Below are 16391 nucleotides of genomic sequence, written 5' to 3'. Positions count from 1 at the left end.
CGTAAGGCCTATTGTGGTTGTAAAACGGAGGACTAGCTGCATGCTGAACCTTACATGGAATAGATTTCAGTGATAATCACAACCACAACAACACAACTGTCCTGCAGGGATCCCAGCTGTGTCCTGGTTGCATCAATGCTGCTGCCACCCTTCAAATATCAGGAGTTGGTGAGTTCTAGTCCCACCGTAGGCATGGAAGTCAGCTAGGTGACTTTGGACCAATCAAATCCTCTCAGCCTCACAGGGTTCTTGTTTTGGGGAAAATAGGAGGAGGAAGGTTTGTTGGATATATTCGCCGTTTTTTAATTATTTGTAAAAATAATAAAGGTAGGATACAACTAAATAAAATGAAGCCTTTCCTCAGTCTTCTTTTTCCCTCCCCTCCCCTCTCTCCTTCCTTCGTTCCCTGCTCTTCCCCCTCCTTCTATTCTTCCTCTCACCTTTTTTTCTTTTATTACTTCCTCCTCTCCTCTTCCTGCCCCCTCTACTCTTTCGCTTTCTTTCCTCATCTTCCTCCCTCCTTCCTGTTTGATTCCTTTTTCCCTCCCATTGCCTCTCTTTTCCTTCCTTCCTTCCTTCCTTCCCTCCCTTTCTTTTTTCCTTGCTCTCTCTCCTCCATTTTTCTTTTCTCTCTCTCTTTCCTTCCTTCCCCCTTTCTTTTTTTTCCTTCCTCTCTCCTCTCTATTTTCTTTCTCTCTCTCTCTTTTTTTCCTTCCTTCCTTGCTCTTCCTCCTCCCTCTATTCTTCCTCTAATCATTCCTTCCTTCATTCTTTCCTCCTCTCCTCTTCCTGCCCCTTCTCCCCTTTCTCTTTCTTTCCTCATCTTCTTCCCTCCTTCCTCTCTCTTCCTTGCTTTGATTCCTTTTTCTCCCACTGCCTTTCCTTCCTTCCTTCCTTCCTTCTCTTTCTTTCCTTCCTTCCCTCCTTTTCTTTCTTTCCTCCCTCCTTCTCCTCCCTATTTTTTCTTTTTCTTTCGCTCTCTCTTTCCTTCTTTTCATCTCTTTCTTTCCGTCCACCCTCCCTCTCCCCCTATTCTCCCTCCCTCCCTCTCTCTCCTTTCCACCCATCTGCCCTCCTTCCCACACTTAATTCCCCTTCTACCTGACCTGTTTCCTCAGTGACTGTCGTGTTGGGGTCATACCCACAAGCCACCGGATACGGGGCAGGGATAAATATCTGACCAGCCATCCCTGGTACAGTTCCTGCTGACGTTACCTGGACGGGCAACAAAGGAAGATAATAAAATGTGCTCCTCCACCTAGATTTAGACCCCACGTAGTCCTTGACTTATGACCACAATTGAGCCCCATGTTTTCGTTGTTATGCAAGATAGTTAAGTGGATTTTGTTCAATTTTACAATCGTACTTGCCAAAGTTGTTAAGTGAATCACTGCAGTTGTTGATTTAGCGACATGGTCGTTAAGTGAGTCTGGCTTCCCCCATTAACTTTGCTCATCGGAAGGCAAAAGGGGATCATGTTATTTCGACCATCATAAATATGAACCAGTTGCCAACAGTCCGAATTCTGACCATGTGTCCATGCAGATGCTACAACGGTCATAGCTGTGAGAAACCCCCGTAAGTCATTTTTTAGAATGTCTCCTTCTCTCCATTCTGGTGGGTCAGTTGGATCAGAGGTGGCTTGTTCCCAGTTCAGCCCAGTTCGGCAGAACCGGTAGTGGTATTTTGCCTGGGCTGCAGAACCGGCAGCGGCCCAGGCTGGCCACGCCCCTGAACCAGTTCCCCGGTTGCGGCATCGTTGTTTAGTAGTACGTGCACATTCGCAGTCATTGTAAATTGTTCTGTGCATGCGAAGTGCGCATGAAGCGAAACGGGAGCAACCCACCTCTGGTGCCATTGTAACTTTGAATAGTCACTAAACAAATGGCTATAAGTCAAAGGACTACCTGTCCTACTGAAAAGAGCTGGAGGACTGTCTCTCCACATTTTAAAGTCAATTTTGCAAGGATTTTATTTTTTTTAAAAAAAAACATGTAAAGCAGGTGGGTAGTATGTAAATTCGATTAATCTCTCTCTCTCTGCCTCTCTCTCTCTCTCTCTCTATACCTATCTATCATTTTCTATCTCTTCTTTTTCTTTCTTTCTTTCTTTCTTTTCTTTCTTCATATTATCTATCATCTATCTATCTACCTATTATTTATCATTTTCTTTCTTTCTTTTTTCATATTATCTATCTATCTTCTTTCTTTATTTCTTTCTCCTTTTATTTATCTTTTTCTATTTCTATCTATCTTTCTACCTATTATCTATCATTTTCTATCTCCCTCTTTCTTTCTTTCTTTCTTTCTTTCTTTCTTCATATTATCTATCTATCTATCATCTATCTATCTATCTATCTATCTATCTATCTATCTATCTATCTATCTATCTACCTACCTACCTACCTACCTACCTACCTACCTATTATCTATCATTTTCTATATCTTTCTACCTATTATCTATCATTTTCTATCTCCCTCTTCTTTCTTTCTTTCTTTCTTTCTTTCTTTCTTTCTTTCTTTCTTTTTCTTTCTTTCTTTCTTTCTTCATATTATCTATCTATCTATCATCTATCTATCTATCTATCTATCTATCTATCTATCTATCTATCTATCTATCTATCTATCTATCTATCTATCTATCTACCTACCTACCTACCTACCTACCTACCTACCTACCTACCTACCTACCTACCTATTATCTATCATTTTCTATCTCCCTCTTTCTTTCTTTCTTTCTTTCTTCATATTATCTATCTATCTATCATCTATCTATCTATCTATCTATCTATCTATCTATCTATCTATCTATCTATCTATCTATCTACCTCTACCTACCTACCTACCTACCTACCTACCTATTATCTATCATTTTCTATATCTTTCTACCTATTATCTATCATTTTCTATCTCCCTCTTTCTTTCTTTCTTTCTTTCTTTCTTTCTTCATATTATCTATCTATCTATCTATCATCTATCTATCTATCTATCTATCTATCTATCTATCTATCTATCTATCTATCTATCTATCTATCTATCTACCTACCTACCTACCTACCTACCTACCTACCTACCTATTATCTATCATTTTCTATATCTTTCTACCTATTATCTATCATTTTCTATCTATCTCTTTCTTTCTTTCTTTCTTTCTTTCTTCATATTATCTATCTGTCTGTCTGTCTGTCTGTCTGTCTGTCTGTCTGTCTGTCTGTCTATCTATCTATCTATCTATCTATCTATCTATCTATCTATCTATCTATCTATCTATCTATCTATCTATCTATCTATCTATCTATCTATCTATCTTAAAATGCTTCTCTGTGTTTGTATGTTCCAGCATAACTCTGGAACGCCTTGAGCAATTTCAACCAAACGTGGTACACAGATGACTTACTATCTGGAAATAAATATTGTGGGGGTAAGACACCCATAACACCCCTCAGGTTGTGTGTGTGTGTGTGTGTGTGTGTGTGTGTGTGTTCCAACATAACTTCGGAATGCCTGTGCAGCTGAAATGAAAAGGACTGAATGATATTTATAGTGTCAAGTCATGGTACTTTTGACAGTGATAGTGTGCATTTTGGATTCAAGTTCTGTTAAGATACAGCCTGTTGTGCCTTAAAATGGCTTTTACTGTACAGCACAGTGGAATTGCCATGGTAACGGCTTTGCAGTACTCCACAAGGATTCAGGATTGGGATAAATACATACCTGGGCTACGTCGGGTTATCAGCTAGTCGATAAATACATTGAAAAAAATGATCGCTGTGCAATTTTCTCTCCCAGAAACTGGAATTTGTTTTGCAGGATCCAATCTGGGTCGGTCACCAGGACCAGAACTTTTGACTTCTGAGTACTTCCTCAGGGAACTATCAGAATGTATGCTTTGGGTTATCCAATGTATACAATATGTCAAGTTTCCTAACAATGCCATAACTGATTCATAATAATTGAGCCAATGTTTTAATACAAAAACCAGTGATTTATTTATGACTTCGTTAGGGAAGTTTGTTCTCAGCCAAATTTTTGCTCTGTTTATTTGCTTCCTTTTCTCCCCTCAGTCTGTGTCATAAATCACGTTACCCAAAAGATACACCCATCTCAAACCAGCTACTGCAGTCTGAGAACCAACTCCGACAGTATGTGTGGAATGCACTCCCACTCATTCTGTCCCCATGACAACATGGGAGAGTTGACATAATATTCATGTAGTGCCTGGTTATGTCTGGCCTTTTAGTTGTTAATTGGGATGTTGATGGGCAGCTATTAAGTCATTGGCTGTCGTTTCCTTGTGCTGCCAAGTCATTGGCTCCCAAGTACCTGATAAGCAGTTGGTGAATCAAATGAACAGGGACACACATTCAGCTTCACAGCTACTAAGATTATTGGCAGAGCAGGTACAAAAACAGCCAGGGAAATAATTGAAGCCTGGGAAACGGGCCACTTGTTAGTCAACAGGAGTGCTGACTTACCGGCTTATGAGGTACGCAGGAGCCGAGGCTTGGCAGAACAAGGAAACAACAGTCAATGTCTTGATAGCCAGCCGTCAACACCCGATCAACAACTAAAATGCCACAGACACACAACCAGGCACCACATAGATACAAAGGACAGAATTGCTCGTAGCATATATTCTGGTGAGAATATCTGGCCTCTAGCAGAATGTGAAAGCTCTGAAGACTAAAACTCTGATCTCCGGGACGGACCCAAATTGGATGTTCTTGGAAAATGAATATTTTATTTGGATATGCTCTGCATTAAATTCTTTATTCGTTTGATTCAACACCCCCCTCCCTCCCACTTCGCAAGAAAATGTGAGCAAAACTCCCAAAGAGCTCGGAATCGGAATGCAAAAAAACTCAAAACTGGGAAGCGCAGAAGAAATATTTTAGATTCGTCACCATCTTGTAGGACCGCAATGATTAATTCTGGGGCGGGGTGACGCATTCGGAGAACACAATGATCTATGTGTGTTTGTGTTAGGGATTGAGGCATTCCTGGTTTGTCATTCAACACAGAAATAGAGACATGGAAAGCGAAATAAGGGTGGAGAGTAAACTCCCGAGGCTGGGAATAAAAAAAACAGGAATGATAGATTTGGAGTGGAATAAAAACCAAGAATACCTATGACGATACGACACAGAGCTGGAGATGGCAGCTGCAAAAGCATGTGGGCACGTTGCACAAAAATTGCATTTTGTGGCCCTGTTTATTTTATTTCTAACATTTTATGGGCCTAAGCCGTCTGCTCCAGGCAGTCCTCGGCTTACAACTGCAACTGAGCCCACCATATTGGTTGTTAAGCAGGTGACCGCGTGCCTAAAGCTGATTTTACATCTGTTTTTGCACTGGTCATTAAGTGAGCATGGTGGTCATAAAAAGAATGTAGCCATTGTAAAGCGAATATGACGTTTCTTAAACGAATCAATTTTGTTTTGCTGTGACCTCCACATATCTGTGTGATAGTCCTCGACGTACAACCACAACGGAGCCACAAATTTCCATGGCTAAGCAAGGCAGTTAGCTTTGTCCCATTTTACGACCTTGTTGCCACAGTTGTTGTTAGATACTTCCTTCAACTACAGTGGTTTCCACCAAGGTCTTCTGTCCCGGCTGGAACAGAGATTCAACCTGATTGCTCCCTATAATAGGGCTGCTGTAAGACTGAACCTTCAATGGATTGTATACACTTGTTGTGTTATAATAAAGAGCTGTTGTTGCCTTTAGCCTGTGGGGGCCTATCCATTACCCGATCCAACAGTTGTTAAGTGAATCCCTGCCGTTGTTAAGTTAATAAGACGGCTATTATGTGACTCTTATGCTTCCCCCATCGATTTTTCCTTCTCAGGATACAAAAGGGGATCGCGTGACTCCAGGACACTGCGACTGTCATAAATACGAGTCAGTTCCCAAAGACCCACCTTTTGATTGTGCCACCATGAGGAATGCTGCAACAGTCGTAAGGGTGAAAAACGGTCGTAAGTTCGTTTATTCCCCCCCCCCACCCCAGTACTAAAACTTCAAACGATTGCTAAGGACATGGTTGGTATTTTTGAGGACTCCCTGTATGTATATAAATGTGGACTCATTTATTTATTTATCAAACTTGTATGTCGGAAACAAAACGCTGGTTTCCAGGGGGGAAAAAAACATAGTAAAACCCCAGTTATGTGACCATAATTGTCAATGGCTGTAATGCAGGGCAATGGTCAAGCACCCAAAATTCAGTCGCAAGGTATCATAACTTCGGATCTGGGTTATATGTAGGGGTTTTTTTTTGCGGAAGGAGGGGGTCAGTACAACAAACTAACCAACCAGTTGTAAATCGAGAACTTCCTATACTCAGAAGTAAGGAGGTAAGTACGATAGGGTGGAATCCTTATTGTTCTCTCAGTTTGGTTGGTTACCTGCAAATGTTTTATAAACTAACCAGGTAAGGATATTAGCTTCGAGGGTCCTAGAAACTGGAACCCCTGCTTTCTTCTAGCATTGATGAGGTTACCTAGTTGGGTTATGAAATGTATGCAGAAAAAAAAAACAGGCTCAGAGACCACTAAATACCCTACAGTCCTCCTCCTCCTCCTTCCCTGCCCTTTCCTTCTCTCCACAGTCCCCTTCCTTTCTAGCACTGATGATGTTACCTAACTTGGTTATGAAACAGCAATAGCAATAGCAGTTAGACTTATATACCGCTTCATAGGGCTTTCAGCCCTCTCTAAGCGGTTTACAGAGTCAGCACATCGCCCCCACAGTCTGGGTCCTCATTTCACCCACCTCGGAAGGATGGAAGGCTGAGTCAACCTTGAGCCGGTGAGATTAGAACCGCCGAACTGCAGATAACAGTCAGCTGAAGTGGCCTGCAGTACTGCACCCCTAACCACTGCGCCACTTCGGCTCATTCCTGCAAACATCTGCAGGAAAACCGCCCAGCTCAGAGAGCACCAAGGCCCACTCCCTCAGTTCTCCTCCTCCTCCTCCTCCTCTCCACAAACCCCACTCCCTCCTAGCACTGATGATGTTCCCTAGCTGGGTCGTGAAACGTCTGCAAGGAAACCATCCAGCCCAAAGAGGACCAATTCAAGCCCGAATGAACGCAAATGTTCTCTGCTACCCACCCGCCTTCCTTTTCCTGTCGAAGGATAATTTAATCATTGGCTCCTGGTGTGAGGACAACTTAGCCTTTTCGACAAAGCATCTGCCTGACTGTTAATGATTCGGCTGCTCTTTTGACAAGTCTTTTAAGATGTATGATATTCATAGCTTTCTCCTGAAAGTCTGCAGGACGACACCAGTAATTTCACACCTTCACACCAAGTTGTATCCTATTTCCACACCACCGGCAACAATTTGTTCTGGGGTGGTTATGCCAGTCAAGATGGGTCACCGGTGATTGATATCACGGCATAAAGAGTTTGTGGGGTCAGGGCACAAGGTCTGTGGTTTAAACGATCGGCTTATCGTTTCAAGCATCCTCAAAGAGTTAACCATGATCTGTATCCTGGCTGGCTGTCCGAATGAAACCCTGCGAGCAAAATGTATACCGTACTTTCGGAGTATAAGACGCACCTTTTCCCCTCAAAATATGAGGCTGAAAATCTGGGTGCGTCTTATACACTGAATACAGTATTTTTGGCCTCCTGAAACCCCACCCCCTTTGCAAAAATGGATGTCCAGAGGGTTTGGGAGGCCTGCAAAGTACTCCTAGGGGTGGGAAGGGCAAAAACGAGGTAAAACAGGCCGTTTTTTGCTCATTTTTGTCCCCCCCCCGCCAGCAGCACTCTACAAGCCTAAAGGCTATGCATGCCCTTTTATTGGCAAAAATGATCCGTTATTCATGAAAAAGGGCCATTTTTTGCTCAGTTTTGCCCCCCCAGTCCACAGGAGCTCTTTACAAGCCTCTCAAACTCTCTGCATGCCCCATTTTTCACAAAAAAAACAAGGCATGCAGAGGGTTTGGTTTGGGAGGCCTGCAGAGTGCAAAAACTTTTTTTTTAATTTACCTCTTCAAAATCTTGGTGCATCTTATAGTCTGAAAAAGACGGTGTGTGTGTGTGTGTGTTTGTGTGTGTGTGTGTGTATAATCTAATAGATACCTTTCACCCTGGCCTGGCTGATAACGGATAAGAGCCTGTGGCCTAATGGCTAAGATGTCTGCCTAGTATGTAATACAGCCCAGGTTCAAATCCCAGTAAGGGTATGGCTAGCTGATGAGAGCTAAATAGCTTGAAATAGATCTATACTAGTCTCCTTTTATTTATTTATCAGCACAAATACAACAAAATGTAACAAAAAGGCAACAGTAAAAATATTGGGCTTTCTGTCTGGATGGTTTCTTGTGACGAGCCGAAGGACAGAGAATGGAAGTAGTGATCTTCCTCCCATATTTGGGCATACCGGGGGTTGTAAAAATCTAATATGTATGTATGTATGTATGTATGTATGTATGTATGTATGTATGTATGTATGTATGTATTTATTTATTTATTTCCGATTTTGGTCCGATAGGAATCAGATTAGGTATGCTAATTTCACTTTCTTGTAAAGCTATACCGGCAGTTCTTGACTTACAACCACAATTGACCCCAAAATTTCCACTGCTAAGCAAGACAGTCGTTAAATGAATTTTGCCACATTTAATTATCGTTCTTGCCTCCATTGCTAATTTGGCTTGTCGGATGGTCGCAAAAGGGGGATCACAGGACCCCGGGATAGCGCAATTGCTATAAATATTATGCTTGGCAACTGGCATATACTTATGACAGTTGCACTGTCCCGGAGTCACGTGATCCCCCTCTTCTGACCTTCTGTCAAGGAAAGTCAATGGGAATGTCAGGGTAATGATGATTTAATAGCTGACCAGCTGTAATGTTGTAATACTGTAACGCTGTAACGCTGATGCAATGGTAGCAATGAGTCAGCTGGTTTTTTTGACTGCTATCGCTTTAAGAGGCTGTAATATAAGAGAGGCCCTGTGAGGGCGTATCTCTGTCTCTGAGTGTGCTTCCGTGCTGTAGTTGATGATTGATTGTCTGACTTTGCCTAGTACATGTATGTATATATTCCTTGTAGATAAACCACTATTTGAAAGACAAACCTATTTACGATATTATGCTTCTCAAAATAGTCACACTGTGCACACTCTAACAGATCATGGGCCCAATCCAGAGAGAAGGCCATAGTGAGAGTTTACTGCAGAATCAAAGAAATTGTACATCGTTAATGGTTGATGATTGTAAAGAAAGCAGAAAACATGGCCTCTGTTGGCGTAATGGGAGGAGGTTTCTTGGGGTCTTGGCTAAATGGGACAAACGACCTCACCTGAAGTGTAAAGATGGAGATGTACCTGTGAAGGAAGGAGTTGTGGATGATAGTTACTAATCCAGTAGTCCTGAATGATGGGGACTGGAGAAGAAATGGAAAGGCATTAGAGCATAAAGCCATATTCGCTTAACAACTGTAGTGATCCACTGAACAACTATGGCAAGAAAGGTTGTAAAATGAGGCAAAAACTCACTGAGCGACTGTCTCACTTAGCAACAGAAACTGTGAGCTCAATTATGGTCATAATTCAAGAACTACCTGTATTTATTTGTAAAATTTATTAAGTCCCTATCTTAACCTGTGGTAAGTCTGAGCAGTTTATACAGATAGTCCTTGACTTACAACCAACCATTCGCTTTGCGACAGGTTGAAGTTACAGCAAGGCTGGGAAGGCATCATATGACCAGTCCTCACACTAAGGACCGTGTATTTACGATGGTTGCAGCATCCCAGGACCACATGATCATCATTTGCGACCTTCTCAGCTGGCTTCTGACAAGCCACGTCAAAGGGGAAGGCCAGATTCTCTTAATGACCTCATGATTCATTTAGCAAGTATAGCGACTCACTTACCGTAACAACTGTGGCACAAAAGGTCATCAAAATCAGACACCACTCTGATTTTAGGAGCATAATAGATTCTGTGCTACTAAAAGGCACCAGGTTGAGTGATCTAGAGCAGTGTTTCTCAACCTTGGCAACTTGAAGATGTTTGGACTTCAACTCCCAGAATTCCCCAGCCAGCGAATGCTGGCTGGGGAATTCTGGGAGTTGAAGTCCAAACATCTTCAAGTTGCCAAGGTTGAGAAACACTGATCTAGAGAATGAAGACTATTTCACCTAAACTGCAAAAATTGTGACAATCATTAGATGGCAGCCAAGAGTTCAGAGACGATTCCTTGCTCTTCCATGCCATCTTATGGTCAACTTGTAGATTGCACCCCAGAGACAGTAACCTTAGCACAAAAGCAAAAAAATTCACTGATCCGTTGTTGGGGGGGAAATGTTTAGTTTAACTTACCTTGAAATTTTGTAAAGTAGGTGAAAACGACTGGGCAGGACAACACCTTTGTTTCCCCAAAATTTACGGAGGGCCAGCAACTAATGTTATCCCAGAGACTTCCACAACCTGTGAGAAAAGAATAACACGTATTTATTTATTTTATATTCCGCTTTTAGTTTTTTTCTATGAACAACGCTAAGTCACCCAGCTGGCTTTCATGCCTAAGGCAGGACTAGAACTCACCGACTCCTGGTGATTGGCCCAAAGTCACCCAGATGGCTTTCATGCCTAAGACGGGACTAGAAGTCACCGTCTCCTGGTGATTGGCCCAAAGTCACCCAGATGGCTTTCATGCCTAAGGCGGGACTAGAAGTCACCCTCTCCTGGTGATTGGCTCAAAGTCACCCAGATGGCTTTCATGCCTAAGGCGGGACTAGAACTCACCATCTCCTGGTGATTGGCCCAAAGTCACCCAGATGGCTTTCATGCCTAAGGCGGGACTAGAAGTCACCCTCTCCTGGTGATTGGCTCAAAATCACCCAGATGGCTTTCATGCCTAAGGCGGGACTAGAAGTCACCGTCTCCTGGTGATTGGCCCAAAGTCACCCAGATGGCTTTCATGCCTAAGACGGGACTAGAAGTCACCCTCTCCTGGTGATTGGCTCAAAGTCACCCAGATGGCTTTCATGCCTAAGGCGGGACTAGAAGTCACCGTCTCCTGGTGATTGGCTCAAAATCACCCAGATGGCTTTCATGCCTAAGACGGGACTAGAAGTCACCGTCTCCTGGTGATTGGCCCAAAGTCACCCAGATGGCTTTCATGCCTAAGGCGGGACTAGAAGTCACCCTCTCCTGGTGATTGGCTCAAAATCACCCAGATGGCTTTCATGCCTAAGGCGGGACTAGAAGTCACCGTCTCCTGGTGATTGGCCCAAAGTCACCCAGATGGCTTTCATGCCTAAGACGGGACTAGAAGTCACCGTCTCCTGGTGATTGGCCCAAAATCACCCAGATGGCTTTCATGCCTAAGGCGGGACTAGAAGTCACCGTCTCCTGGTGATTGGCCCAAAGTCACCCAGATGGCTTTCATGCCTAAGGCGGGACTAGAAGTCACCGTCTCCTGGTGATTGGCTCAAAATCACCCAGATGGCTTTCATGCCTAAGACGGGACTAGAAGTCACCGTCTCCTGGTGATTGGCCCAAAGTCACCCAGATGGCTTTCATGCCTAAGGCGGGACTAGAAGTCACCCTCTCCTGGTGATTGGCTCAAAGTCACCCAGATGGCTTTCATGCCTAAGGCGGGACTAGAACTCACCATCTCCTGGTGATTGGCCCAAAGTCACCCAGATGGCTTTCATGCCTAAGGCGGGACTAGAATTCACCCTCTCCTGGTGATTGGCTCAAAATCACCCAGATGGCTTTCATGCCTAAGGCGGGACTAGAAGTCACCGTCTCCTGGTGATTGGCTCAAAGTCACTCAGATGGCTTTCATGCCTAAGGCGGGACTAGAACTCACCCTCTCCTGGTGATTGGCTCAAAGTCACCCAGATGGCTTTCATGCCTAAGGCGGGACTAGAACTCACCCTCTCCTGGTGATTGGCTCAAAGTCACCCAGATGGCTTTCATGCCTAAGGCGGGACTAGAAGTCACCCTCTCCTGGTGATTGGCCCAAAGTCACCCAGATGGCTTTCATGCCTAAGGCGGGACTAGAAGTCACCCTCTCCTGGTGATTGGCTCAAAGTCACCCAGCTGGCTTTCATGCCTAAGGCGGGACTAGAACTCCCTATCTCCTGGTGATTGTGGTGAGGTTCTCATGGTGAGGATCTCCTACCGGTGATTTTGTGTTGGGGATCTCATGGCGGAAACCTGAAGAGGAGGCATCTCTTATTGTGGGGATCTTCTGATTGTGGGGATATCGTAGTAGGATCCAATATGGATCCCATAATGAGAATCTCATACTGATGGTAAAGATCTACTGATTATGGGGATCTTGTGGTGTGGATCTCATACTGATGAGGGATCTCAAAGGGATCTTGTGATGGGAAACTTCATACTGGTGAAGGGGATCTCATCGTGGGGATCTGATACTGCTGGCAGGAATTTCATGGTGGACATTTAATATCAATGGTAGCGTTCCTGCCTCTCTCTTGGAACTGATCATTAACTTATTTCAAGCACTCAGAAAACATCCTTAGATAATAAGAGGAGAAAATACAGAATAATAGAGCAAAGTCTAAGGGGAAGCCAGATTCGCTTAACAACCGAGTCACTAGTGTAATACTGCAAGGATTCACTTAACAACGGTGGCGAGAAAGGTTGGGAAATGGGGTAAAAGAATAAAATAACAGGAGTAGGAAGGGACCTCGGAGGTCTTCTAGTCCAACCCCAAGGCTCAGGCAGGAGAACTCCGTATACCACTTGAGACAAACGGCCGCCCAGCCTCTTCTTAAAAAGCTCCAGTGACGGAGTCATCACAATATTTGGAGATATTTCTCATTTCTAGACTTGCCACCCAGTCGGTTATTCTGGTCTACTTTTATCACAGGGCAAAAATGAAAAACCTCCAGATGTGTTTACACAACACACTTGGTGACAGAAGCAGCTCGTTTTTCAAGATTAGCTCAACCAACTGGATCACAAACTGACAAAAATAGGCTAAAACACACACACACACACATCCAAATTTAGCCAATGAAGCTGCTTGGTCCTCATTTGACCCGAGGAAGTATGTTATGTGTCACAAACAGGGTCATTCCTCGCCCGTTACGGTACACCGCAATTATTTCCCCTCCTTTCCCTTGGACAGATTTACAAGCCTTAGGAGCAAAAACTCAAACATGCAAAATATGTTGCAAGAGGTTGGATGTACACACAGGTAGCGCTTGGCTTAACGGACGCGATTCGGCCCAAAATTTCTGTTGCTAAATGCGCCAATTGTTCCGTAAATTATTCCCCCTTTTACAACCTTTCTTGCCACAGTTGTTACATGAACCCTCTGCAGTTGTTGAGTCAGTTACACCGTTGTTAAGTGAATCTGGTTTTCCCCATCGACTTAGCTTGTCAGAAGGTCGCAAAAGGGGGGAAATCACGTGACCCTGTGACTGTCATAAACGCGAGTCCGTTGCTGGGTGTCTGAATGTTGATCGTGTGACCCTGGGGATGCTGCAAAAGTTGTAAGTGTGAAAAAATGGCCACAAGTCACTTTTTTCTCTGTGATGCCGTTACTTGGAACGGTCACTCAATGACCTGTTGTAAGTCGAGGACTACCTGTAAAAAAAACGGGGCTGCTTGCAAAGTCCTTGTAAGAATGTGGTTGGATCGATGGGTGCTTGTCAGAAGAATGATTGACCGTTCTTGTTTTTCAATGCACAACTCTCCCAGCCTTAAACTTTTGCCAAGTCAGACAAGAGATTCCCTTTGCTTTTTCACAGTGTTCTCTGCAAAACTGATGGAGAATCTTTACAGCTCAGGGTTGAATGATGAGATCCCCCCCACCAGTGATTCCTCACCAAGAGATCACAAAAGCCCCAGCACCAGTATGAGCCCTCCCCCTTAATGAAACCCCACACGATCCATATAATTATTACAAGATACCCCACCCCACTACCAGTAATGAGATTCCCCAGCATGAGATGTCCATAATCAGTGTAAGACTCCCCACTCTGGGGTCAGTATGAGATCCCCACCTTGGGATCCCCATTACCACCAGGAGATTCCAGTGGGTGAAATCTAATTTTTTTTAAACTACTGGTTTCTGTGGGCGTGGCTTGGTGGGGCGTGGCTTGGTGGGGTCATGTGACTGGGTGGGCATGTTTATGTAGTCATGTAACTGGGGGGATCAAAAGACAGAAACTAGCAATGTCCTGCTGGAGCAGGGGGTTGGACTAGATGACCTCTAGGTCCCTTCCAGCCCTGGATTATCCTCTGAAGCTGCATCTAGTGCCAGATTTGTAGTCCTTCCTCCTTCTCCTCCCCCTTTCTTTCTTCCTTCCTTCCTTCCTTCCTTCCTTCCTTCCTTCCTTCCTTCCTTCTTTCTCAGCATCCCCACTCCCCATTTTTGGCCTAGAAAGCTCCAGGGAAGCCTGCTGTGAGCAAAAACGGATCCCCTCACCCCACTGCTGCGTTTTCAGAGAACTTGTAGTAAAAAAAAAAAATCTTAATTTTTTTTAAAGAGTTCCAAAGATCAGCTGTGCAATCGTGAGGAAGAAAAAAAAACTTTTAAAAGTATTTTTTACTACCAGTTCTGAGAACCGGTAGCATTTTTTTTACTACCGGTTCGCACAAACCGTCCCGAACCGGTAGCATTTCACCCCTGGGAGATTCCCACCATGAGATTGCCATCATCCGTATGAGATCCCCACCCTGAGTATGAGATCCTAACCATAAGATCCCCATCCCCAGACCTCCATGGCTGAATCTCCACAGCTTCCAGATTGGGAGATTTTCACCCGGCTCTTCTATTGGTTTATCGAATCAATCAATCAAACAAGCAACCTTCCAATCAGAAACCTGTTGCAGCAGATTCTCACCCTCCCCTCCTGCAAAGTCGGGCTCTGTTTGCAGAGCTGGCCCACTCTTCTAGATCCTTCTGCAAAATGCTTAGTTCCATCCAAGCTTTTGGAGGCCTTAGACCAGAGGACTCCAAACCTGGCCATCTTGAGATTTGTGGACTTCAATTCCCAGAATTTCTCAGCCAGCATGGGGAACTCTGGGAGTTGAAGTCCACAAGTCTTAAATTTGCCTTATTTGGAGACCACTGATTTAAAAAAAAATCTGAGAGGGACTCCCGAATTCTCTTTGATCTTCCGATGAACACAGATTTCTAAAGTTACAGGGAGTCCTCAATTTATGGCCACGACCGAGTCAAAATTTTACGTTGCTAAGCAAGACAATCTGCTTTGCCTGACAGAGAAAAAGCCTTTGCAGTAAATTTCAAACCACATTAACGAATGTGATCTGCGGTCCAGGTATTCCTCACCTTGTAGTGACCGTTCAAAGTTACAACGGCACAGGAAAAAAAGTGACTTACAACCAGTCCTCGCAGTTACATCCCTCGCAGTCACCTGATCAAAATTCAGACAAATTTTGGCAACCGTCACGTACTTATGACGGTTTCAGCGTCCTGGGCTCTTGTGATCTCCACTTATGACCTTCCTAATCAGCTCCTGACAAACACGGGGGAAGTCGGATCTGCTTAACAACCGCATGGTTCACTTAGCAACTGCAGCAATTCACTTAACAACCACGGCAAAAACGATCATAAAATCAGGCGCATCTCGCTTAGCCACTGCTTTGCTTGGCTAGAGAAATTCTGGGCCCCGGTGCAGTCGCATGTCGAGGACTCCCTGTGTGTGAATGAATAGCATTCTTGCCTGACTTTCGTCTGCGCAGATATCGATCGGTTTCATGCTCCGTATCTCTTGTTTGCTTACTGACTCAGCCTGCGAAACGCAAAATCCCAGGATAACTTACTCAGCCAAGCCAAATATTGAATTTTTACTGAAGAAGCTCGGGGAGAAGGCAATTTGCAGCTTTTCTTCCTGGACTGTCAACTATTTTTATTACCGGGCTAAAAAAATAATAAACAAAATATTCGTTTAGGAGCCGGGTGATATAACGCACCGTTGGAAGGGAAATCCATCTGATTCAATTCCAAGCTGGGAGAAAAAACGCTGAAAATTAAATGGAGGCTGGAGACTCAGTTGGAAATAAAGGTCGATTTATACCTGAAGATGAACTACGCGGGTGGTTCAGGGCAGCTGACCAACTGGTTGAATGAGTGGACGGATCTTTATAGGTTTCTGCGAAGTTTGGACTGTCCTATTCCAGGGGTCACCAACATTTCGGACTTCAGGGACCACTAAATTCATAATTTAAGTCCCACAGACCACTAATATGACCTGCCTAATGACCGGCTGGGTGGGCGTGGCTAGGTGGTCATGTGACTGGGTGGGTGTGGCCAACTTGATGTCACTCACGTTGAGGGGCGCCTTGCCAGCCTCGCCCTCCCCTTCCCAGCCCGGGCTCCTTAGTGCCCCAACAGAAATCAGTTGCTGGAGTTAAGC

The 16391-nt window shown here is 44.1% G+C and overlaps 1 pseudogene across 1 annotated transcript in view; it reads right to left on the bottom strand.

The window, feature by feature from the left end:
- Positions 1-50: 50 nt before the first annotated feature.
- Positions 51-16391, bottom strand: part of LOC148045753 (vasoactive intestinal polypeptide receptor-like) — a 34307-nt pseudogene continuing 17966 nt past the window's right edge. The window contains exons 2-4 of the transcript XR_015696299.1: positions 10345-10452; positions 1102-1215; positions 51-149 (exon numbers count right to left, since the gene is read on the bottom strand). The product of XR_015696299.1 is annotated as a vasoactive intestinal polypeptide receptor-like (transcript). The remainder of the gene's footprint in view (positions 150-1101; positions 1216-10344; positions 10453-16391) is intronic.

Source organism: Thamnophis sirtalis, unplaced genomic scaffold, assembly GCF_051295495.1.
Source record: "Thamnophis sirtalis isolate CommonGarterSnake01/CBP01778 unplaced genomic scaffold, rThaSir2_p1.2 scaffold_4, whole genome shotgun sequence".
Classification (NCBI taxonomy): domain Eukaryota; kingdom Metazoa; phylum Chordata; class Lepidosauria; order Squamata; family Natricidae; genus Thamnophis; species Thamnophis sirtalis.
This window is presented reverse-complemented; position numbering and strand designations above follow the sequence as displayed.